Genomic DNA, 25,010 nt, shown 5'->3' on the forward strand with positions numbered 1-25,010 from the left:
CTTACTACGGAATCCACACTCACAGTTGTTGCCTGGAGACCCTCTCCCGTCGACTCCCCCTACTCTTCTCGATCTGGTGGAGTACAGGAGTTGACGGAAGAGCAATCTGCGGTCGATTTAGCGGGTCTTCACTAAACCCGCTAAATCAATTGCCTATGCATCGATCGCCGCTTGTCAATCTCCTGGTAAGGGAAGACAAGCCCACTGACTGTTGCTATAAGGAACTACTGTATAAAACTCACTTATTAAAGTGGTTGCTGTTCCCATCTTGAAGCTGAACAATACTAATAGTAATTCCTCCATTCTGATAGGGAATTGGTGTGGCAGCATTGGCAGTTCTCCCTTGGCTTGTGTTTTTTGTCAGTGGAATTCTCAGTGTGGAAAGCATGCAAACTGCAGTAGCAACCAGTTGTCAGGACTGTGAAGGAGGTAGTGAGTAGCCCACTTGTGCATTTCAGATTGCCCATCTCTGAGAAACTTCTGAAGACCGTGACAGAATTAGATTAATGGAATTGTAATAGTGCGGCTGTTAAAATAACTGATTACTTGTTAGTCTCTTTCGCAATGAACAGTGATCAGTTGCTTTTGTTTCCATTCACAGCATGAGATGTGGTGGTACCCAGTTCAGCCTCTTAATACTGTGTTGTATACCTTCTGAGTATGTTCCCAAAGAGCCCATTCTCCATATTCACTAAACTCTTCAAGATCCTAAAGATCCATGTAAGCATAATGCTCCCCAAGACACTATTTTAGTTTGGATGCTTGCTTGTTGGATTTGAGTGTTTTATGTGTCTCCGGGGAGATGTAAGTTAGTGTTCTGAAACAATTTTATATTGTTTGGTTGTGAGACCTGATACAATGCACAGCTGGAATGTAGGGGAATGCTGGGGCTATAACTTGGGATTAAAAGGTAGCTTGGGATGGAGATGTGAATAAAAATCAAAAGGCTCATTTAGACTTACAATGTCGCAACACCTGGCTCTCTCTGGGTATACTAAGGTAGAGCCTATATTTAAACCCAATCAAAACTAAAGAGGGCCACCTCCAATAATAATAATAATAATAATAATGCCTAGCTCTTATATAGAATTCTTCATCCATAGGTCTCAAAATGCTTTACAAAGGAGATCAGGTTCATTATCCCCATTTTACTGATGGGAAAACTGAGGCACGGGGCCAGGGGGGTGACTTTTCCAAAGTCACCCAGCAAAGCAGTGGTAGAGCTGAGAATTGAACCTAGGTCTCCTGAATTCCCAATCTAGCGGACAACTGCCTGGTTTAAGCTATCGCTATAAAGTATCTCCAGTTTCACTTACCTTTTAGACAAACATTAAGGACCAGACCATTTCTGCTGTAAAACTGATTTTTAGTTTTAGTAGTCAGTCTCCTGAGTGGTCACTCAAAGGCTTTGTTGAACCTGGGAACTTTGGCCATTGAAATTTGAAGGTGGTAGAGGAAGCCAGTAAAAATTATTCCTGGAAAGTAAAGCAAGGCTGTTATTAAAAACTAAATACAGATGCTTTTTAGAATCTCTGGGGCTTTTGAGGAGATGTTACCCTAGTGTGCTATAATCTTTAAAAGTCCACATTCCACTATATACAGTAACTAGAGTTTGATTATTTTTTTTAAACTGTTCTTCCCAGCCTTTAACTTTTGATGGTTGTAAGAAAACATGAAGTGTTTTGTAAGCTGGTTTTTGGTTTTGTTGCTTCAATTTATAAATAAGAAATGCTGGAAAATGAACATTTTGTTGTAAAGATGTTTTGAAGGCCACATTTTAAAAAAAAAGAAAGGGGGGAAAAAAGACTTCTAGAAGAAAAACTGACAATTTAATGGTGCATGATGCAGTAATAAAAATGCCTGTGTGGTTATGTTTAATCCTTTAAAGGAGAGAAAAGAAACACTGTAGTTATCAGCATTCAAAAGGCACGACACAGGCTTAAATATATGCAAAGCCTTGGAGAGACTGAAGAAATTTACTGACTATATTGCAGAAAGCTTCTGACAGGCACATCGCATCTTTGAAAGTAAGATTTGAATTATTAAAGCTGTCTTTGTTTATTAAATTGGGCCTCCAGTGAGAGGATTGTATGAAGAAATGTCATGCAGACTTGAGTTGAATTGGGCATAATTTGTAATGGGTATTAAAAGTAAATTTACCTTGTTGGACTAGAACAGTGAGTACATTCAAGTGCTTTAGAAAATGAAAATTCTAGTTTCAGGTGTACAGTAGATTGTGTCTTTTAAGTCTGTTCCTGCAGCAGATAAACACACCTCTGTTTAAGGAGACCAGTTTGTTAGTGAAGGATAATCCTTTTAAAACCAAGAGACTTGAAGGCAAAGCAGTTCAACAGAGGGGTCTTTGTTAATTTTATATCAGGAATGCAAGGGAAAGAGATGAGAGCCAAGGTGTGTGTTTGGGGACAGGATGATTAAAATGCTACTTTTTGGGAAAATTAATTACATGGGGTTTAAAGTGAATTAAAAAATTTAATTAGATCATTTTAAACATTTTAGTTGTGGAAAAAATGTTTTTACACCTATTTGAATCAAGTATAGCATATATCTGTAACTTTATGCACATAGCAATTTATCTTCTGTTTTCAGGAAAGTGGGACCACTGCATTGTAAAATACTTTTTCTTATTCCTGTTCTCAGTTGGACTGTGTAAGAAATATGCAAAACTAACAAAGTAGATGGAAAATCTTCACAAATATTGTGGGACCAGCACAGACACTGTAAACAAAGCACTTCATAAGAATGTTTAATTTAGGATATTTTTTTCTAAAACTTATTTTGTAATTTCAGGGTTTTGATTACCTCTGCAGTCTAAGTGCAGACAGCATAATTTGTTCAAGGTTGCAAACTGGGCTCCAATTTTTTGTTAGCTTTTTCATTTTTTATCTATTCCTTTTATGCAGTTTCTCAAGTGGAACACCATGATGGCTTATTTAAAAATGGAATCCTTTAAATATGGGATTTAAATCTGAATTCTTCAAAAATGTTTAATGAAAGCCATGCATTTTATGACACCACGAGGCAGATGTCAGGATTTACTCTTCAATTAGGTAGGATTGTGGTGGGAATAGCAGATTAGACTCCTTTGCAGCTGATGCGCTGTCTAGAGGAAGTGACATTTATGCTCTTGATCCTTCAGTGATTCTGCATGTCAAGAACTGAGCCTTGAAATTCGTCAGCAGTGCTGTTTTAAGAGCAGACAGAGCTGAGTAAGAGGATTTTTACAGACAGAAAATTTAAGTACAAATGGCAAAACAGCAGGTGCTTAAATACATTATTTTTTTCTTTTTTTTCCTAGGAGATTGGAAAGGAAAATTGTAGGTGATTATTTGAAACTAATGTATTTTAGAAATTTGAAATCTGAGATGCACTAGAGTTTAGAGACCTTCGTTTGATTAAGGTAAGAATATCTTAAGAAAAGTGTACCTTCCCCTTTCATCTTGCTGCTTACTGTGTGTTTTTTTTATTTAACTCTTCTATCTAATCTGAGATTCTGTAGTGTAATGCATTTAAAACGTACATTGCACTCTGGGCATTTAAATGGTTAATGTTCATTCAATTTAATAACTTTCAGCTGCAAAGGGCATATGGGCCTATGTTTACAGAAGGTGTTGTGTTGATAACTGGGTTCTGTTTGGCCAGAGGAATTAAAGCAGGCTATTTATCATGGGGGATAAAACAGTGAGATTATAGTGCATTTACTCAGAGGAGGAGCTGGTTGGTTGTTTTTATTTTATAGTAGATCTATCATGCAAATTAGGTTTCATGTAATTTTTTTCATTTGTTTTGTAAGCAAACTCGGTAACTACGAGGGGGTTACAGGGCAGAGGAAGTGTTTAAAATTTTTTACCTTAGAGATGTCGTAGTTCTATACGATAAACCAATGAAAGAGGAGATCAGGTAAGCAGCTGTTATGGTTATCATGGCAACATAAAATTACTCAAGTGCTAAGTGCATATTTATCTCTAACCGTTTAATTTTTTTGCCAAACAGCCTTTTTTCCTTTATAAATGTATGTTAATTACTATTGTCATGTTAGATAAAAATGAGTAGTGATATACTGCCTTTTTTCTTAAGAATGAGAATGGAACATTGCATATTTGTACTAACATAACTTAGTTTTTGAAAAAATGCTCTTTATATATAAAAGAAGCCTCCTGATATTCCTTTTGATGGAGTTGTATTTAAACTGTTTCCTTACTTGTGTGTGGTATAGTTAGCTGCACATAATTTTAGAAAACCAAATTACAAAGGAGGAAAACCAAAATGAGAGACCAGCAAAACTTGTCTTGAACTTCTGGTGTTCCTCTGACATGCTCTGGCTTACAGATAAAAGCAGAGATTGAACTGCTATACCAAAAAAAATTTCAGTGTTTTATATTAAAGCAATACTTTAATTGTATGTCTAAAAACTAATATACAGAAACCCTTTTTATGTCTAAGAAAATAGCAAATTATTTGTTAGTGTTTTTTCTTTAAAATTTAACTCCATGCGATGAGTTTATTCAGCTTATGTAAGGTACTTCTTGTGCATCTCAAACTAACCTGACCCCATAATTTCCCATGTTTGTAACCTATTTTGGTGTATGTGATCTGTCATTATGAGCTGTAGGGCTGTCAGATGAGAGGGAGTTTAAAATGTCTTATTTTTTAAATTTGTAAATGGTAGCGGGAAATAGGAGTTGAACTGCTAACATGGATCCTCAGTTCAGGGGGTAGCAGAATGTTACATAACCAGAGAGACAAATTTCTTCCAGAGTTACACTAGTGCTATGCATACAAAGCATCCATTTTGTGTTATGAGTATTGTGAATTGCTCCTTCTTCTGTGCAGTTTCTAAATGTAAAAGAATGCAGCAGATCCATTTGAGTTTTGAATCAATCACTTCAAATGTACAACATCCCATCACTTTAGTGTATTCTCTACTAAGTCAGCCTCTGACTTTCAGAAAAATTAGTTTGATTTGTCAAAGTAATCATACTCCCCAAACCTCATACTTAACTGATTGTATAATATGCTTTTTTTTTATTAACTTGTAGGCAATAGAATTTGACTATTTTGGGAGTAAATAAAGTTTTGCTGTCGGGTTTTAAATATATATCCTCTTAAACATGCTTTGCAATCTGCTTATGCAGGCATCATGAGTTTTATATTTAAATTGGAATGATTTTTTTTAGGATGAAAGTGCTTGCAGATCTGAATTGTGAGGGATAGATGAAATTAAGCTGTGGAAACACTGATGGCAATCTACAAAGCTTTAATGTGTTAATGTAGTCTAGCCATTATCCATATTTAGAAGCATTTTAGATTGAATCCGGGAGAAATTCAGACTCCTGTCTTAAGCATGTTTCTGAAGTGATGGATGGTGTAGAACAGTAGTATGAAGGAGCTCCTAATGATTATTTTGCTGTTGCTATAACTATGTCAGAGACGCTAATTCCCTTAAGTTCAGTAAAAAATAAAACTTGGGCGAGGGGGGGGGAAGCAAGTGGTGTTTGTAAAATGTCTTAGTTTTGTGTAGAGACCTTTTTTCTCTTCATGAATTATTCAGTTTTTTGAGTCTGCTATATTGCAGTATTTAATATACTTTAAATGACACTGAATCAGTTAATATGGTAAAGGGAAAAGATCTAGGTTTATTGAAAAATTCTCTGTCAGTTGTGCAGCAACAGTGAAGAATGGCTTGCTGACTTGAACTGAAAAGTATATTTTATGACCAAAACATATCAATATACCTTTCCACTTCGTGTTATCCCATATTTAAGACAATTGGGCAGATCAGAACTGGGACACCACAGTTAAGCTCTTAGGGACAAGGGACCACTATGCTTTTAGTACAGTGCCCAGCAGAATGGGGCCCTGACTCTGATTGGCGGTTTTGGGTTCATTACATTATATATCCAACTCTAAGGAGACCGGACATTAATTAATAAGAAATTAGATTGCTATCTGGCATTAAAGTGGTGTTAAAATTATTTGAATAACTGACCTGCTGCCCAGAAGGGTCAGTCAAAGGGATTAAAAAGGGGGTGCTGGCCTTTGCATGGAAGTAAGTCTGCCCTTGTCTTGTACAACATATTAAAAAAAAAAAAAGTTTACAAATATACATGATGGAGTGGAGGGGCTCCACTTCCATGACATGGTGGACCCATGTCATTCTGTCTGGTCCTATGTCATTATTTTAAAGCACGACTATATGGTGTGCTCTGACAGATCGGTGCAGGCAGCATAGAGATGTCGGTCTTAAAACGTAATTTGTGTGTGTATAAGCAAATGCTTTAAAGTAGCTTTATTTTTTTCTGAATGATATTGGAGCCTGATTCTAACAGCAATATAAAGAGAATCAGGCTAACTTGGCTAGAAATGAGAGTATGGTAGTAATACCTACAGTGTAGCACACAGCTTGGGAAACTGACTGTAGTGTGAACCCTCATTCAACTGTGTCGCTTCCAGCAGGCTGGAGCAAAAGTTTTTAGTAGGGCCAGATCACATCTCAAGTTCTGTGGGTTGGTCCTTCTATTGTTTTCTGAGGCCTCCAGTCCACTCCTAGTGGAATGCCCTTATCTCCTACCCAAATGAGCTTGAGGGCAACTCATGTTCCTCAATATGTATAAACAATGAGCCCTCTCCCCCTTTGATGGCCTCTGTGGGAACTTTCAGAGCTAGCCGTGAATTTAAAAGCACTTCCATAAACATTTTGGGCTGTTCTCCTGTTCTACTTGATGCCTGATACATCTCTGTCCTAGCAGTCTGTGTTAACCACGCCAAAATCTAAGCAGTTTTACCCAGCCCCCCCCCCCCCCTCAAATTGTACATATCGGAACTTGTATGTATCACACACAATCAAACTAGGTGCCTGAAGTGTGTGTTGGACACTCATTGTATTGCAAATGGGTAGCCATTAGACAACATCCAATAGTCTTTAGAATTGTGGGTTTCTTTCTATTTTTGCCTCTTTAGTTCCTGTGACGGAGTCACAGGTCCGATACTCTGGAGCTGCTCTGTATGAAGCCAGCCAGGACTCTGGGCACGCTGTCCAGGGCAAAAAGCCTCTTCGGCTATGGCCTTCCTGGTCTGACCTCAGAGCATTCAGCATCCCTGTTCACACCGAACACTTCCCCTTGGTGGATCCACCTGGATGGGACCCCTGGAGAAGCCAGAGTGTCCTGCCCCCCAACTCCACAGTCAGCCGTGACTCTCAGCCAGTGTTGTAAAACAGTACAGCATAGAATAGAGCTTGTTAGCACAGAAATCAGTGACTTCCAGCAAAGTCCATTTTGAGGGGGACCTTGGGCTGATGCCCTGGACTCCCCCATCTGAGTCCCAAACCGGAGACTGCCCAGCTTCCAGCAGCCTGACCCCTGATACGCCTGTTGCTCCTGCTCCTGGTCTTTGTCTCGCTTCCCGGGCGAAGTGTCACGTGGTCGCATCCCCCTCCTGGGTCTCAGGTTACGAAGGGCATTGGCCATCACTTACTTGCAGGCAGCTGGAGCCTCCTCACCTGGCCCCAAGGGTCTCAGCAAAAGTCTCACACCCATATTCCCACCACCTAGGCATTGGTGCAATACATAGGGAAACTGAGGCACACACAGTGTTCATGCAAAACAGTAAGTCTCGCATAGGCTCACATACAACATAATGAGGGAAAACACCCACTTCGTTACAGCTCCCAAGTCTCACTTTAACCAGCAACCTGTAAAACTTAAGTTTTCAGGAAAGTCTTGCCCACTTTAGATCGGGAAAGGTGCATCACCACTCTTGTGAATGGCATGATGTTGGGCCCTTTGTGCAGCCCAGTTGCCAACTCTTGATTATGTGAAGTCCACTGTTGCTCAGCTGGGCAGGATGAGAACAATTCAGGAAATCCAGTATTTGGTTCCCATGCGGCCTGGTTCTTTCATTTGAGACACTGTCTCAGATACTGAGGTTCAAACTCACTTGACTCCAAGCTACCATTTTTGAGCTGAGACTTCCTCCCACAAACCACTGGCAACTGCTACTATCTTCCTTTCTTATCCTTCAGGGAATCTCACCGGTCTCCTTCACCCTGGAAGTTAGGATTTTGCTGGGACATCCCAAGTGGCTTTTCTTCGCCCTTCCTCCCTTATGTTATAGTTGTGTCCATGAGCCGTCTTGAATAAACCAATCAAAGCTGCTTTAACTGAGTGGGACTACAGTAGGGTGTATTCAGAAGGGGCAACTTCTGTTTGGAAATTTCCACAAAAACAAATTCATTTTATTTTGTATATTATTCAACTGTTTACTTGTGGAGCTGAGCCTGGCCGAATTCCAGGGGCAGTGTCTGAGTATGTATTCTTGCAGTTACGGTGAAAGTGCCACATCACCATGTTTTAGTACTGTAATGTGGTAGTGAGATGATCTCCAAATAGGCAGCACAAAAGCAATTTTAAAGAGTGTGGTATGGCTAATGTGTACCTACTTTACTTCAAGTAACTAAATGTTTTATACTCGCACATATATATAAAAAAATATCTGGGCCTAAGAAACTCAAATATTTGTGACAGAAGAACAGTATTGTTAGGATTTAAACCTACGACAGCACAGGCACTAGTAGGATATCTGGAATTCAAACAAAAAGGAGTAACGTGTAAACTTTCCTTGGGCTTTTACAGCAGTCAAAGGATATTTGCAGGTTTTTGAATGTTAAAGATAGAAGGTAAAAAAATAAAATAAACAAACATTTAGATCCAAGAAAGAGATCACTACTTATTTTGTAATAAAGTTGGTTTGCGAGGCAGTAGCTTTATCTAGTAAACATTAACATTTCTTCTTTAAAATCCCCTGATAAGACAGTACGGGCCACATGTGCAAAAGGTGCATGAATTTTTAGTGTCTTTCTGGTGTGTTACCTAAGGTGCATGCTCAGGTTGGGGTGTTTGAACACATTGCAGGTGTGCATGCACGTGCCCTGATGTGTGCCTTACAGAATTTGTATGCCTGCCATCAGATGTGTGGGGTTATCTGCACCCTCCACTCACTTTTGTATGCACAAGTTAGAAAATTTGGTCTTCAAATTCTTTCAGCTCTTTCGTGTGAAGAAGTGCACCTGTCTATTTGGCCTTGTGTACACTGGCAGCAGCGGGTAGGGTACGTGTATGTACATGCCACAATGAAAAGCAGGCTGCATCCACACTGCAATGTGACAGTGAAAGCCAATGCCAGGCGGAGGTAGTGGGGCCAGGCTCTGACACGACACTGCTAAAAATACCATGTGGGAGTAAACGTGGGAGACGTTGCTTGGGCATGCAGCGTACTTACCCTAAGGTTCTATCGTGTCTTTACTCGACTCACCTGAGTGGTGCCTCGCTGTCGACACTATTTGTACCTGTGCTGGGTGATGTGCAGTGTTTGTACTGTACATGCCATAAGTGTTGAACATAGCCTGAGAAGGGGGTAAAAGCAGAAACTGCTATTTCAGCTTCCCAACTGATAATTATATGGAAATATATACCAAATAAAGGTCAGTCTGCACAGCAGCTCAAGTTTCTGAAAATGGCTAAAGCACAAACATCGCCTTGTTTATTTCAGGCTCTTTTGCTCCTCTAATGTTAAGAACAAACAGAGGCATGTTCTATGTATCGTTAAAGCTGGAGCTCCAGTAAGACAATACTTGCTACCAATTGCAAATCTTTCAATAAATCTTTCTACTATCCTCAGTTCTGCAGATTTTTCTGGGGAAGTATCAAAGCTGTCCAAATCAATGAGTAAAAACACAAGTCAAATGAAGGCAGAATAACAAAGCAGTTTCTGTCCTCTTGCCTTCAGCTGGAGGCTCTACTAACAGCTTTTTCAATGGCAAGTCTTATTAATATCTTATGAAACAAAACAAAAGAACACCTGAGATAAAATAGTGTAGTGGAGACATAAAGAAGGAAAAATTACTTCCTGTTTTTGGTTAATGATGTGTATATGTAAAGGTGTAGAAGGCTATTTTTTCTTGGCTGTATCAAGTCTTATTTTCTCTGTTTTAACTCAGTAACTGGAATGGGAGCTTTCTCTGACATCAGTTGATGGAGTGGCATGTATGAATCTTTAACAAAGAGTTTTTTTCTCCTAAGTGTTCATCAGGAGATTGTGACTCAGGTATCAACAAAAGTGGACAATTTTAAACACGGACTAAAAGTCTCTCCTCTTGTGCACTTATCTTATAGCTTAGATCCTTTCAGGCAAGGGCAGTCTCTTCTGTATCCTACATGAAGTGCCTAGCATGTTGGTTTTTAATAGCACCCCAAAATGTCCTGTGATTCTAGTAACCTGCTGTAGTTGTGTACCCTGTTGTTGCTGGAAGACACTGTTGACAAGACCTGATATTTTTAATATAAAAACAGGCATGGGAAAAATCCTCTAGTTTTTTTTATAAAGAGTCAAACAAAAAGGCAAAAATTTTTCCTGCTGCTTTAAAAGTATTAGGCCTATATTCAACTCAAAACACTGTTGCAATGGTCCGCTTGAGATACAGCACAAAGTCAGAACTAACATTGCTGCAGCAGCTATGTTTTATTGCTACTGGTTCTGTCCCCATTTATCCCATGAGTTAATATTCTGTTACACCTTGTAAGAAAACTATTGTCTGGAAGGGGGTACAGTTTGTAAATATACTCCAGCTGAGGAAGGAAGCAAGATTCAGTGGAAATTTATAATGGAGCAATCTGGTTCCCGCTGCATGCTTTCATGTGGCATTATGGGATCAGGGTCTGCCTCTGAAGCAGCCTCTGGATGAAGATTCCTTTTAAGCTGTAGCTTAGCCCTAGAGCAATAATTTTTCCTCCTTTTTTGCCTATTTGTTAAGTTCAGAGTGACGTATTGGATATGTCCCTTCACTGCTTCTAGAGGTTTGTCTGAGATTTTTAAACTAGTGTTGAGCCCAGCAGTACACAAATATTTTGAGGGTTTTTTTGTAATCTGTAGTGTGTCTAATCCTTTCAGTCTTTCACATAAAATTAGTGCTTAGTTTTAATGCTCTAATGTCTGAGTGGATTTTGTTTACATCACATCTAGGTCTTTGGAGCACAGTGGGTTTAAGTCTTAGTCTTATCTGAAGATACGTAACAATCATCTTGAGAACGTAATCTTGGAAGCAGTCTTGTGTCAATACTTCCAGAATGTATTCCCTTCCCTGATCTGTTATCAGGGAGGAGTAGTCTTCATGAGATGGAAGGCTAGAGATTTTTTTAAAAAATTGACTCCATTCAAAACAAAATCTAGAATGTCTTATTGAACAAGCATTTAGATTCTGGTGTATTTTTCTTGTTGAATATATTTCTTCAGTGAGTTGCTTTAATTAAAATGTGAAATCCTTATCACTTGCTCTTGCTAGTGCTGAAAAACATAACTTAGGCTAACCTGAATTTTTGGATAAGCTTAGTAACTAATAGTGGAGTCAGTAATATAACTACTTAGATCTTGTTGCTTGAATTTCCTTCTTTTTATTTGGTTTTTCTTTCTTGCTAAAGAGCCCCATGAAGTCACATACAACATTGTATGTATTTCTTGCACAGGAAGGATAGTCTGTTTACTTAGAGATGAAAAATACCTATATTAATTCATACATGAATTTGAAACCTTATGTTCACGTTAGGAAAACAAAGTTGATCCATATTCTTTTTGGCCAAATGCGTCCTTAAATTAGACAAGAGAATAACTGTACACAAGTATTGCGAGAAAACATGTGATGCAATTTATTTGTTGCACTTTAAATATCTTCGCACTGCCTAATCGTGTGGATAGCTTTTGGTTTGGGATGCAATTATTTTGACTGATAAAATGTACCAAGACTAGTACAATATGTCACATGTAGAGGAGACTTAATTGCTGAGAGGTGTCTGAAAATGTTGCGGTTCTTTATAATTGGTTTTCCCCTTCTATAAATGAAAATCTGTAAAGTTAAATGTTAGTGTAAATAGGAAGATGCAGCCCCTGACATCTTCCTTAGAAGATGAATATGGTATCCGCATCCTTTCTGACAGTTTCGCTAATTGCATTTTTTTTTGTATAGACAAATACTTGACTTGTCTAACAATGTTAAATGGATGCTGAACCTTTAAAACACATTTCTTATCATTTGCTAACTTCAGCTAAAATTGAAATTGAAATTCTTTCAGACCAAATTAATCTGTCTGCTTGGTTTTTTATATATAAACTTTTATGCTAACGAAGACACTTGGCCTACCCATCCTGATAGTTGTGGTTAATGGTCCTGATTATCAGCTGGGCCTTTACCTAGCACCTAGATTTGTGGGCACTCCTATGCTTGCAATAATCATGCCCACAGAAATTAAGCCCCTCACCTTACGTACTAATATGATACCACTAATTCAAGTGATCGCTGCTCTTAAACTCTCGTTGACACAGGGAGAAGCCAGTGTCTATTCGGAGGTTTCAGTAAATACCTAGCTCTTGTTGAGGAGGTGGTGGAGTGGTGGAATAGGTGTGTTTTAAACCATGCTGAAGAAATGAGTGCAGTGGCAGCAGCAGAGTCTGCCTACTTCATACTTTTGTATTCTTATAAATTATTTACACCCAGCCCAAGTGCTTGGCGGTTTCTACTGCTGCACTCTCTAAGTCTCCACTCCCAGCAAGCGTGCGGATCCTTTCAGCCCCTGATGCCAGCCCTCCCACTGACTTGGGAGGGTTTGCCTGCTGGTCCCAGGGCCAAGTGCTTGAATGTGCTGAGATGGGATGGGCAAAATGATTGGAATTGGGTTCCACTAATGAATAAACTCCCAGGGAACTAAGGACCATCACAGACCTCCCCACCTTCTGCTCCAAGTGCAAGGTGTATTTCTTCTTTGAATATGCATCAGTGTGATTCCCCACTGTGGGTGCATATATGCCTGGTGCACATGAAAGTGGAATGTTTTGAATAGCTGTGTCCAATGGGGCTGAGCTTGTACCCTGTGCTCCCGTGTGAGGCATAAAGGGTGGAGCGGCCCTGACTCTCGCTTAGTTTCCTTTTAGCATCCATGGCAGCAGGAGGGAACCCTCACTGCCCAACCCACTTCGGCATTTGTCCTTAACTATGTGGTGAAGCAATCATTCACTCTTTTTCTGTTTAGTTTACCCATTTGTTTTATTTGGACATTAGTGTACCTAAGGATGGTTTTTGGTGTCTACTGTTACCTAGAGAATTGGCTGAGCAGGGATAGATCCTGAAAAGAAACCATGGCAAGTCGAGACTCTGCATTAGCCCTTTTCACCCAGCCGCAGTGATCTCTCTTGATAAACCAAGAGAAATCATCCCTGAACATCCAGTGCAAATGTTAGAAATCATAGGAGCCAGAATAGATTTGGAAGTAGTTTACGCTGATCTATCTCAGGACACATTCCTTGCAATCTATTCCCTGGTAAATGGGATGATCGCTGACCCCCACCTTCACTTTACAGACTCTTCTTACAGTATTGGGCTATGTGACTGCATGTATGTATGTGACGCTGCTTGCCAGACTTCACCTGAGGCCCCTACAATTCTAGCTCTGATCAGTATATTAGCCAGGAAATGCCAGTGAGCAAATCAGTGGTAATACCATCTTGTGTCTGCAGAGCACTGACTGGGTGGCTACATCTTGACAATATCCAGAAAGGAGAACTGTTAGAAACCCCATCGCCATCTAGAACACTGATCGTGGATGCATCCAGGAGTGGCTATCGCTTTGGCTACGAGAGTAAGTAAGCTATGAGCTCTCATGGCGCACCTTCCCCCGCCCGTATATCTCCTTCCTTCAAGATAGGGTGGTTCTGAGGCTGCACATGAAGTTCATCGCCAAGGTGGTGTCTGAATTTCATTTGAACCAATGTTTCAATACACAAAATCTAGAAAAACCATTCCTCTGCACGCACTTCTCCCCCTGGTGAGAGGATGAGAACACGAACATGTGACAATGTTAGTCATATGACTTAATGCGCTAATGGAAGGTGCTCAGATACGGTGGTGGTGTGTGTGTGTGGTGTGTCAGAACCTATATAGAATAGAAGAGTGGGCTAGCATTCGTGGACAAGGAATCCTAAGAGCAACCAAACCTGAGAAGGTTTATATTGGACTTCTGTTATCCTGTTCTTTGTCAATAAAGTCAAACTTCAGAATGAGATGAGTTTTACTGTATAAAGTTGGGTGGCAGAGACATCTATTCTCAAGTTTCTGTAGTGCTTCTCACAATCCAGCAGAAGACTGTTGTGCCCAGTCCTGCCACATGAAGAACAGTGGAGAAACAATGGCATTGTCTTTTATGCTGCGCTACGAGGGAACTGCATGAAGGGTCTTGAGCATGAAGCAGGACCAAGGAGCAGTCTGTGTAGATCCAGCAAAGAGACACACTTGCAGTTTTTTAAAAGAAACTCTTATTGTTGAATCTGAAGTTCCTGAAAATGGTAGTGGGCATAGTACATGCTAAATAAACTGTTATAAAATTTCACAGAATGCTGTAAACTGTTTTGCCAATAAACTAATTTTATAGTAGATCAATAGGTTCCATTTGTAGAGTGGTTTAACAGTCTTTAGCTTAATAGCTCTTTTGCCTGAAGTAATGTTATATGGTCAAGATTAATGGGTAAGTATAGTATGCTTGTCAGTTTCAACACATTTTTCTTTATATACTCTCGTTAGATTAATGACGCTATTGTAGGATGGATGTAAATTTGTCTATAGAGCAATCATTATGAATTTGTTTCCAATGTATTTATGATCTGTTAGAAGCTTGCAAATCAGTAAATATTGATACAAAAAGTACACTTCACTTACAACGGAAACTGAGATTCCAATGATCAGGTTTTTTTTATTCAATTAAACTGTAAAAGATTTCAGCCTTTGCCTGAATGAAATCTCATTAACCTGCCAGAGGCCCTACTCTCTACCATGTATGTTTGGAAGTAAGTTATCCATAGACAGAGACAGCCATTTTAACGGCCTGCCGCCATAGGTGCTAACTTTCTAATGTGCCGAGGATTGCTCTGTCCCAGGCCCCACCCGCACTCCACGCCTTCCCCCAAGGCCACACCCCCATCTTGCCTCTTCCTGCCTCCATTTCACCCCCTCCCCTGAGCGTGCCCCACCCTCACTTCTCCCAGCGCCTCCTGCACGCCACGGAGCAGCTAATCCGTGGCAGGCGGGAGGCGCTGGGAGCGAGGGTGAGGCGCTGATTGGTGGGGTTGCCAGCAGATGGGAAGCAGGGAGGGGAGGGAGAGGCGCTGATTGGGGGACTACCGGTGGGTGCTCAGCACCCACCGGTATTTTTTTTTTTCTGTGGGTGATCCAGCTGTTTTTTGTTTTGTGGTTGAAATTTGGATTTCTACTCCAATAAGGACACCTCTCCAGAGCTCTAGATTCTTCTGAAGCTTTTCTTTTTAAAGCAACTCTTATCAACAGCCATAATGACTGTACCTCATCTAATTTACCTGTAGTGACAACCCAATATACCTCCCTGTATTGTGCTTACAGATATGAGAACCATCCTGTTTATGCCATCCTCCGGTTCACAGTGAACATCTAATATATTATCTATAGGCAGTACAGAAATTGCACGGTATTGAATATATTCTACCATTTCACCATCTCCAAGGAAACCAATGTACTTCATCCACTCTGTCACATATTGGCTAGAAGACACACATTGTAGCTATGTAATAATCCATCTTCCCTGTGTGGCTAAAAGACTCCTTCAGAAACAGGTATCATAAGTACCCTTCGGGCTGTCCATTTCCCAGGTCATTAAAATATATCACAGATAGCAGTGACCACAGTAGCTGATAAACACCTTAGGCAGGTAGCTAGAATGCAGTTATTTTCATGTTGTCGGTGATGCCTTATATGCCCTTTTATACATTTGGGGAGGGGAGTGTGTGTTTGTCCGAGTTGATCTCATTTCAAGAAACTTAAATCTAAACTTCCTAACTTCCGAACTTAACTATGAGGCACAAATAAAGCTGTTGACAAATATGTGTATTCAACCCTAATTTAACTGGTTCGGGCAAAGTTGTTTTTCCTGGCGAATAACTTAATAAAAAAAAAAACCGCACCACAACTTATGTATCCAGTAGTGAACTTTGGTTGGAATGTGTTTTGTATGTCTTCAGAGCTTAAACAATCCCAGTGGGAGAAAGAGTAAGTACAGTTTACAGATGTACAACACCTGCAACTCTGTGATCTTCAGCGTATGTTTGCTGCCTTAAAAAATGGGCTGTTATTTCAATTTTTTGACATGGTATAGTGCAAGGTTTGTCTTTACCTCAGCTCAGTGAAAATCTTGATGCTGAATATATTTTAGCTGAGGATAATGCATTTTCTCTTGCAATAGTTTTTTGGTAAAAACTCATCTGTTGTGGTAAGCGTCTCTTTGGATGAAGAAAAACAATCAAACTCTAAGGCATTTAAACTAATGTACTATTTTTAAAGTTCTGCAGAATATCTACTGGGAGAGAGATCTGGAATCTCTACCGTGCCAGTCTAGGCATGTTTAATCACTGTACTGTGAATATTGTAACCCTTTTATTAAAACAAAGCTTCCAGTCACGAAAAAGTAAGCATTCTGTTGTCAGTTTAAAATTGGGAATGCTTTTAATTATTCCCGAAACCTACACAATTACTGCAAAAGCAAATCTTTATCCTAATGTAAAATCAATAAAAATAATGCAATTTGTATCTAGTCAAGTGCTTTAGGAATTGTTAATGCAAAAAGTGTTCTTTCTTGATTTAGCAGCAACAGGTTTTCTAATAAATCCAAATCAAGGACTTCAGATTAAAAAAATGTAATTTTAATTGATTCATTTTTCCCAAGAGACTATCGCCAGGATGACTCTACTTAGAATGCAAATTGTGTAGAGGAGAAATGATACTGAAACAGTTGTAAATAATGCCTCTTTAAAAAAAAAAAAAAAAAAAAAAGTTTAATTGAATTTTTACTGTAAAGTCAATTTGGTTAGTGATCTTCAGTAATTATTTCAGTTAAATATTTATGGGTTTTTGTGCTATTGGGGAAGGTATGCTTGGATCCTTAAGAGGTTACACAGAACCTCTTGAGCTTTGGGTTAGTTTTTGTAGCGGTATCTGAAGCAGCAAAAGGCAGCTTCTATTTTTGGAGGATGTGTCGTCCGTTCTGGTGAAAATCTTTTTAGAAAATGTTCACATTGATATGATAGTTACACATTGAAAATCAAATGTGTTAAATTTCAGAACTATATTTAGCCTCACATTTTCCGTGTCTGTGAAAGCTTGCCTTTTCTCTGGCAAAAATGAAAGTTTCATTTGTAGGTCAGGAGAAATGTTTAATATAAAGTAACTTTTATATCACAGTTGGACAAATTCATAAGGCTAAAAAAATTACATAAAGTTTACTAAAGCTGTTTTTTCCTGTATCCCAATAAAGCTAGATTAATTTCTTTTAAAAGTGGAGGGGAAAAATAGGAAAGAAGCAGTTTTTTCTCACCATTTTGAGTGTGCCATAAGGATCAGATTGTACCTTGGTAAAAATTTCCTTGTAATTACGAGAGCTGTAGGAAGCTACTTTTTAATGAGCTTGTGAGCATTTGATGAAAAGATCTAGGCTGCTATTGACATTTCATAGCAGTTCACAAAAACAGAAAGCAAGTAAAGATGATACTGTTTGTTAGAATGATGAGAATTCCTTCTTCCACAAAATGGAGCCTGACTGCACACATACTGGGGAAATAAGTAACCAATAAAAACGAATAATTGGTACTATCTATGTATTCAGGATAGCTGCAAGAACTAATGCATTAAAACAGTGATGGTAAAACTAGCTTTGGGGGAGAAATAACCTGGGATTGGTAGAAAACATTACCTAACCAGGTGTCTCAGGATATTGTAACGAGTGCATGTGCTGAATGAATAGGCCCTTAAACGTTCTTCTAAGTATTGAATTACCTTAGTGCTAACTAGGAGAACTCATCAGTGTAGAGCAGGGGTCGGCAACCTTTCAGAAGTGGTGTGCCGAGTCTTCATTTATTCACTCTGATTTAAGGTTTCGGCTGCCAGTCATACATTTTAACATTTTTAGAAGGTCTCTTTCTATAAGTCTATAATATATAACTAAACTATTGTTGTATGGAAAGTAAATAAGGTTTTTAAAATGTTTAAGAAGCTTCATTTAAAATTCAGAGCCCCCCGGACCGGTGGCCAGGACCCAGGCAGTGTGAGTGCCACTGAAAATCCGCTCGTGTGCCATAGATTCTAAATCAGGGGTAGGCAACCTATCTTAAAATGTGTGATTGAAGAACATTTGTATATGCCAGATCAGAGGCGGGCAAACTACGGCCCGCGGGACCCTCCTGCCTGGCCCCCATAGCTCCTGGCCTGGGAGGCTAGCCCCCGGCTCTTTCCCTGCTGTTCCCCCGCCTCCACAGCCTCAGCTCGCTCCGCCGCTGGCGCAATGCTCTGGGCTGCGGGGCTGCGAGCTTCTGGGGCAGTGCCACTGCAGAGCTGCGGCCTGACCCGGTGCTATGAGCTGTGTGGTGGCGTGGCTGGCTCTGGCGGCCTGTCCTGGTGCTCTGGGCTGCACGGCTGTAGCGCCGCCAGCCACCGGTGCTCCAGGCAGCGCGGTAAGGGGGCAGAGAGCAGGGGAAGTTGGATAGAGAGCAGGGGAGTTTGGGTGGGTGGTCGGGGCTGGGGTGTGGATAGGGGTTGGGGCAGTCAGAGGGCAGGGAACAGGGGGGTTGAATGGGGGTAGGAGTTCCGGAGGGCAGTCAGGAAGGAGGGGGGTGGTTGGATGGAGCGGTGGGGGGCAGTCATGGGAGAGGGAGAAGGGGTGGTTGGATGGGTCAGGGGTCCCAGGGGGCAGGGAGCAGTCATGGGACAGTGAGAAGGGGTGGTTGGATAGGGCAGGGGTCCCAGGGGGACAGGAAAGAGAGGGGGGGTTGGATGGGATGGTGGGGGGCGGTCAGGAGACAGGGAGCAGGGGGTGGATGGGACAGGGTCCCGAGGGGGGGGGCCATCAGGGAACGGGGGGGGGGGGGGGGGGGGGGCAGGAGTCCGGAGAGCGCTGTCAGGAGGCGAGAAGCAGGGGGGGATCGGATAGGGGGCAGGGGCCGGGCCACGCCTGGCTGTTTGGGGAGGCACAGCGTCCCCTAACCAGCCCTCCATACAATTTCCGAAGCCTGGTGCAGCCCTCAGGCCAAAATGTTTGCCCGCCCCTGTGACAGATCGTTCCCTGTTACCAGAGGAAAATGATGCAAGACTGAAATTATAGTCTTTTGTTGGAAGATTACTGAAGATGAGAAAATACCTTTGCATGGCTTCTTACTTGTGACTAATGGGTTTTTCATAAACACTCCATTTATAGAGAGCTACATGACTCTGGTTATTTTGTGTTTCGTTTTGATGCCAATACCCCCTCTGGAAAAAATGCTCCTTTTTTTTCCCCTCACAACATTGATAATGATTTATGAATTTTATTGCAGCAGCACCTACAGGTCCCATTCAGGGATTAGTGCCAATTACACTAAGAGCTGTACAGACGTGAAGTAAAAGAGCTTGCACGCTTGGAGGTGAAATCATGGCCCCACTGAAGTCAATTGCAAAACTCCCATTGACTTCAGTGTGGCCAGGATTTCACTCTTGATTTAAAACAAATGTAATAAATTGGGGATGAATAGAATGGAGAGGACCAGGAAACAAAGATGCTTATGTAAAAGTTCACTTGACATTTCAATCTTCAGCAGCAAACTTGCTCTTCTCCATTAACCTTAGCTCCACCAAAGTCCACGCTGCGTAGACAGACTGGTGCCTGTTTACTTTCCTGCAAGTATGGCCTATGTTCTCTGTTCCCAGATGAATACATTTATATTTAGCCATTTAAGATGCATGTCATTTGCTTGCACCCATTTTACCAAGCAATCCAGATTGCTTTGTATCAATGACCTATCGTTTTCATTATTCACCACTCCTCCAGTCTGTCATCTGCTGACTTGATCAAGTGACTCTTTTTTGTTTTCTTCTACTAAAAATGTTAAATAGCGTAGGGCCAAGAACTGTTCCTTGTGGGACCCCACTAGAAACGCTCCCATTCAATGATTCCTCATTTACAATTACATTTTGAGACCTATCAATTAGCCAGTTTTTAATCCATTTAATAGATGCCATGTTAATTTTCTGTCCTAGTTTTTAGTCAGGATGTCATATGGTACCAAGTCAAACACCTTGTAGAAATCTCAGTATATTACATCAGCACTATTAACTTTATCAACCAAACTTGTAATCTCATAAAAAAATATCAAATTTAATTTGACAGGATCTATTTTCCATAAACTTATGTTGATTGACATTAATTCTATACATACATAAATTATACATGTAAAAATAAATGGTTTGGACTTTTATGCTGTTTGTGCATTATAAATGTGATCTAGTCATGGCCACTTGTACCTAAGTACCATTTGTTCTGTGATCAGTTCCTGTTTATACATCAAAATGAAGTCTAATATAGAATTCCTCAGCGTCGGATGCAACACTTTTTGATTTAAGGAACTGTCATGTGTAATGTTTAGAAATTCCAAGGATGTTTTAGTACTGGCAGCATGAGACCTCCAGCATATGTTATCAATATCTTGATTTTGTGCTAAAGGAATGCTCATCTCTTCCCTGTTCTTACTCTCCCGTTTTGTTATTAGTTGAACACTCTACTGACTATGCTAGACAGCTTGTCCCTGGGGAGTTTGCCCTTTCTACAGAGGTGGGAGGCCATCCCAACTATACAGCCTCCTCTAACCGTAGAAGATGAACCAATGTTCCACAAAACCAAAACCCTCCTCCACATACCTCGCCACTTCCAGGCTTTACTTCCATCACTCGTGGGACAAGAAGGATCTGACAATTTCGTTTGAAGGCTCTTCTTCAGCATGCTTCCAAGTTCCTTGAAGTCCTCTATTATGCATTGGCATTAGTGCTGATGTGAACCATCACCAGTGGATGCTTGCCCACTGACTTCAGAAGCTTATCCAATCTAAGTAATGTCTTGACTCCAGGAAGGCAACACAGTCCTCTTGTCCACCTGTTCCTTGCAGAATGTTCTTTTGATTCTTCTGAATATTGAATCCCTAGTAAGGATCGTTTATCTTCCTTAGACAATTGGAGACCGCTTTGGGCAAGCTTTATTTTCTTGTAGGTTGGGCTTAGCTGCCTTCCACACGTGTGTCCCATACATCTCTCCATTCCCTTGGACCAGTGGGATCTGAGGAGGTATCTTCCACAGTTTCCATGTTGAGGACCTGGAATCAGTTGGAAACTTGGATGATAGTTATGTCATATGTAGCTGTGTGAAGGAGGCAACCAATATGTCTGATGGGGAAGAGGACGAAGCTCCTGGGAAGGGGACAAAACTCCCAGACAGGGGCCTAATCCTGTTTCCAGTGAAGTCAGAACTCCCTTTAACTTCAGTGAGAATGGGATCAGTCTCCGGTTCACAGGGTTTTCAGCTGTTTGGAAAGGCACAAAGAGAGAAACAGTAATTATTGGTCTTTCCTTATATTTTTAGTATGATGTAGTGGAATGATATAGCATATTAAAAAGCACTGGAAGCTTCAAAGCTGAGTAAAGCTGAGCTCTGCAGTTCTTTGAGCACCAGATGTTAGGGTTGTGATAAGCCTAAGCAAAATACTGGTGGGCTTTAGGTGCAAGTTTGTCTATCAAAAAAATCATGAGTTTAGCTGATCTTGTCTGTTCAGAAACCTTTTGGTAGGGGAGTAAATTAAGAGACTTTATTGACAGCAGCTGCTTAAGTAGCAAAATAGTCTAAAGATTCCATTGTTGTACTCAGACTACAGCATCCTCTGAGCTGTGCAGACCTTTATTTGTTGACTGTGTAGCTGAGGAATGTTTATCTAGACTGTTACTAGGACTGAAGAAAGCTCCTAAAATCCCAGATCCCAATTGAACACAAGCTCACAAAGCCTAATCCTGCAGTCCCTCAGACAAAAATCCCATTGTGAGTCTTGTTGGAAGTTGCACCTTAAAGACTACAGGACGGGAGCTAATCATTTCATGCAGGAAATAAAAAGTGTTGCAAACCCAGACAAATCAGACTGCTCATGCCAGTACAAAGATTGTTCTGTTGCCATTTCTTTCTCATGAAACTGAGTAAAAGGTTGCTGCTGTTCCTTTGCTCTAGTTAATTTGTATTGATGGACAAACAAGGTTTCTCTATCTGACTTTTTACCACAGATTGATGCCATGCAGAAAAGCCGAGCGGGAGATAGTCCCTGAACGATAGTAAAAAGACCTGGGTCAGAGTTTTCTTCTTTGTGGGCTATATGACGTATAGGGGTTGAAGCTTAATTAGTATCACTTTTGGGGGGGGATGCGGCATATAATTCTTTATAGCGGGCTTTAAAATATTTCCTTGTATAATTCAGCAATAAGAACACTTAATCTATTTTGAGAAGCTAAACCAAAGATTTTTAGAGGGAGCCTCTGGATTAAGGTAGATTGTGAACCTTGTCTGCTAATTCTTATCCCTGTTTTGTATACAAGAGATCTGTATCTTCCTGGCTCCAAATACTTAGGGGAGCCAGGAAGATACTTTAGTCATAGAGGCTACTGGATAGAAAGAAAAAATAACAGAAGCATCCTAAAGACCTTTTATGTATATATTGAGAGAGAGAGAGAGAGAGATGCTGGCATTTGTCCACGTAATCCTTTTAATCCCAGAAAATAAAAATATTTTTGCTGATCCCGAGTACTGAACTAATAAAGTGAAACATTTCCCTCCTTCACATTTTGTTCCTTCCATTACTTCTGCTGTTCTATAACTTTAGCTCATTCCTTTTTCTTGGAGCATAGTGTAAAATAATTTGCAACGTGCTTAGAATGGCTATTTTGTCTTCCCCTGTGAAAAAGATAACTGATAGCAACAGATTTCTCTCCAGTCTGCTGTGGTCTATCTATTTTTAGTCTCCAGATTTATAAATATTGTCATGGTTTTCTCAAAACACCAAATGGCTACAGGATCCTGACGTTGGAGACAACTCTATGGCCCAGACCCTGAGCTTCATGTGAGGATTAGAGGATATTAACGTACATGTATTAACGGTGCATTGAGCTAGCTTTGTGCTCCCCTAGTCTGAGGCTGGCTGTGAGCTAGTTGGTCTCCTGAGGTTAAGTTGGAGCAGGCTAAAGGCCCCAAGATGCTATTACGTTGTCTGGCCAATGCTGAGGCACAAGCAATGCCCCCTATACTGCTGACCAGGAGTGGAGAGCATATGGCTACATTGCCCAAGGATTCCCCTACACCGGGGTGATTCTCCAGGAGCTGAGTAAACTAGGTTTTAGGACCTGTTTGCATTGGGAGAGTAGCAGATAGTATTTTGAACAGAGCCATGGTTTAGGCTTTGCGTGTTTTCCTTGAGGATCCAAAGAGACTGAGGCAGTTTCACCTTGCATTTTAGTTCGATTGTGCGAGACTCAAGTTAGTACAGCTGTCCGCCACACTCACCACGGAGGGATCTAAATCCGGTGTTGGCATGGAGGATGTGGTTCCTATTCTCTGCACTTAGGAAATTCCCCTGTAGGAGGATGCTGTTGGTGCTGCTGCTTCTCTCTTTAGTGCTTCCCTGTCAACCGAGTAAAACGGATGTGATCCTGATCAAGGCAGTTATGTGCAGGGTCAGCAAACGCCCTATTTTACTTATTTTCTTCCACATTAGCAGAAGATCATGTCTGCTATACTAAAGCACTTTACTAATATGGCCCCATTGAAGTGGAAAATAAGGACCTTGCATCTAATGGAGGATTGAAACAAAGGAGGGGGGAATACAGAAACCTGCAGGAAAAATCGAGGGAAGAGACAAGCAAAAACAAAGGGTGGTGGGAGAAATGAGAGATGGACCTCAAAAGGGTTTGGGAAACAAACTAAGGCTATCCTTCTCTTGAGTGTTTGTTGTTGTGTTTTTGCAGAGGAAGCTGTTTAGTCTGAGTATACTGAGAAGGAAAGTCCGTTCCTCCCCCTCTGTCTTCTTTGAGTGAATTGGGGTGTCACGTGTATAAGGGATCAAGACCCCAGCACCATTTTAAAGACAGAACTACTCTGTTAAAGGTGATCTGGAGAAGAGAACATTGAATTTTCATGGAAGTGACTACTTTACAGCCATGCTTTATTTTATTGTCTGCTCTGTGTGGCAACAACATTTGAGACTGTTGAGTAATTAACACTTGCCCCTGTAACGTTTCACAATCTGGAGCTGACTGCAGTAGGATGAGGTCTGTGTAAGAGAAACAGTTGCATTAAGAATTCAGTCCAACATAATAGCTTTAGGAATTCACTCCCTGATCTGTCCTCCTTACCTTTCTGGTTGTAACAGTCTCTAGTGTTTCTACTTTGAACTGGGCCATTCGTGGGTGGGAGCATTCCAGCCATTACTAGAGAGAGTCTGGCTATTGGTTATAATTTAATAGAGGATAATGCAGGATACAGGATGGCTTTTTACTGCGCTGCCAGTCCTAAATAACCAGTGATTGCAGCTGGGTTTTCTCATATGACATTACAGCTGTGTCAGATCCCTCTAGTGCACTTCCCTTCTGTAAAGGCTGAAAATAATTCAGCTGTGCAACAGTGCTGACTGTGAAAACGTTACTTTGTCTATTAGACTATTTCCTCAAACCATCCCCGCTACTGAGTAGTAGTAGAATCACATTAGATTCCACCTAGAAAATATCTCCGCTTTAGCTATGGTGTAATCACTATTTCCTAGTCATAGGAACACTTGGTAATAATTTGAAAAGTCTAAAGCAGACAAGCTTAGCTCCACCAGTGAGGCGGCTCATTTTAAGTCTTTCTTTATTTTTGTCTTTAGTGCATCATTATGAAGCGCACAGTTATAATCCATCACTCATACCTTTTCCCTGAGTCAAGAAATAGCCAATCCTAAACCTTAACAGTACAGGCTACTAAAAGACATGGCTACATGTCTGTGTGTAAACTACCTTCTGCTTGTGCGTCGTCAGAGCAGAGCTTTCCAGGCTGCTGCATTATAAG

At 40.7% G+C, this 25,010-nt stretch overlaps 1 protein-coding gene across 8 annotated transcripts in view; it reads left to right on the plus strand.

Moving 5' to 3' along the window:
- Positions 1–25,010, plus strand: part of GLCE (glucuronic acid epimerase) — a 97,251-nt gene that overhangs the window by 31,199 nt on the left and 41,042 nt on the right. For 3 of the 8 annotated variants that reach the window (XM_026648398.1, XM_024199541.2, XM_024199540.2), the window contains exons 2-4: positions 602–720; positions 1,889–2,027; positions 3,317–3,418. The gene's annotated coding sequence lies outside the window, so the exon portion shown is untranslated. Of the gene's footprint in view, positions 1–291; positions 721–1,888; positions 2,028–2,921; positions 3,069–3,157; positions 3,228–3,316; positions 3,419–13,578; positions 13,701–25,010 lie in introns of those variants that run through there. The other 5 variants (XM_029910760.1, XM_029910759.1, XM_029910761.1 and 2 more) reach the window with 5 other exon arrangements.

This window comes from Terrapene carolina, unplaced genomic scaffold, assembly GCF_002925995.2.
Source record: "Terrapene carolina triunguis isolate 2854851 unplaced genomic scaffold, T_m_triunguis-2.0 Scaffold67, whole genome shotgun sequence".
NCBI lineage: Eukaryota > Metazoa > Chordata > Testudines > Emydidae > Terrapene > Terrapene triunguis.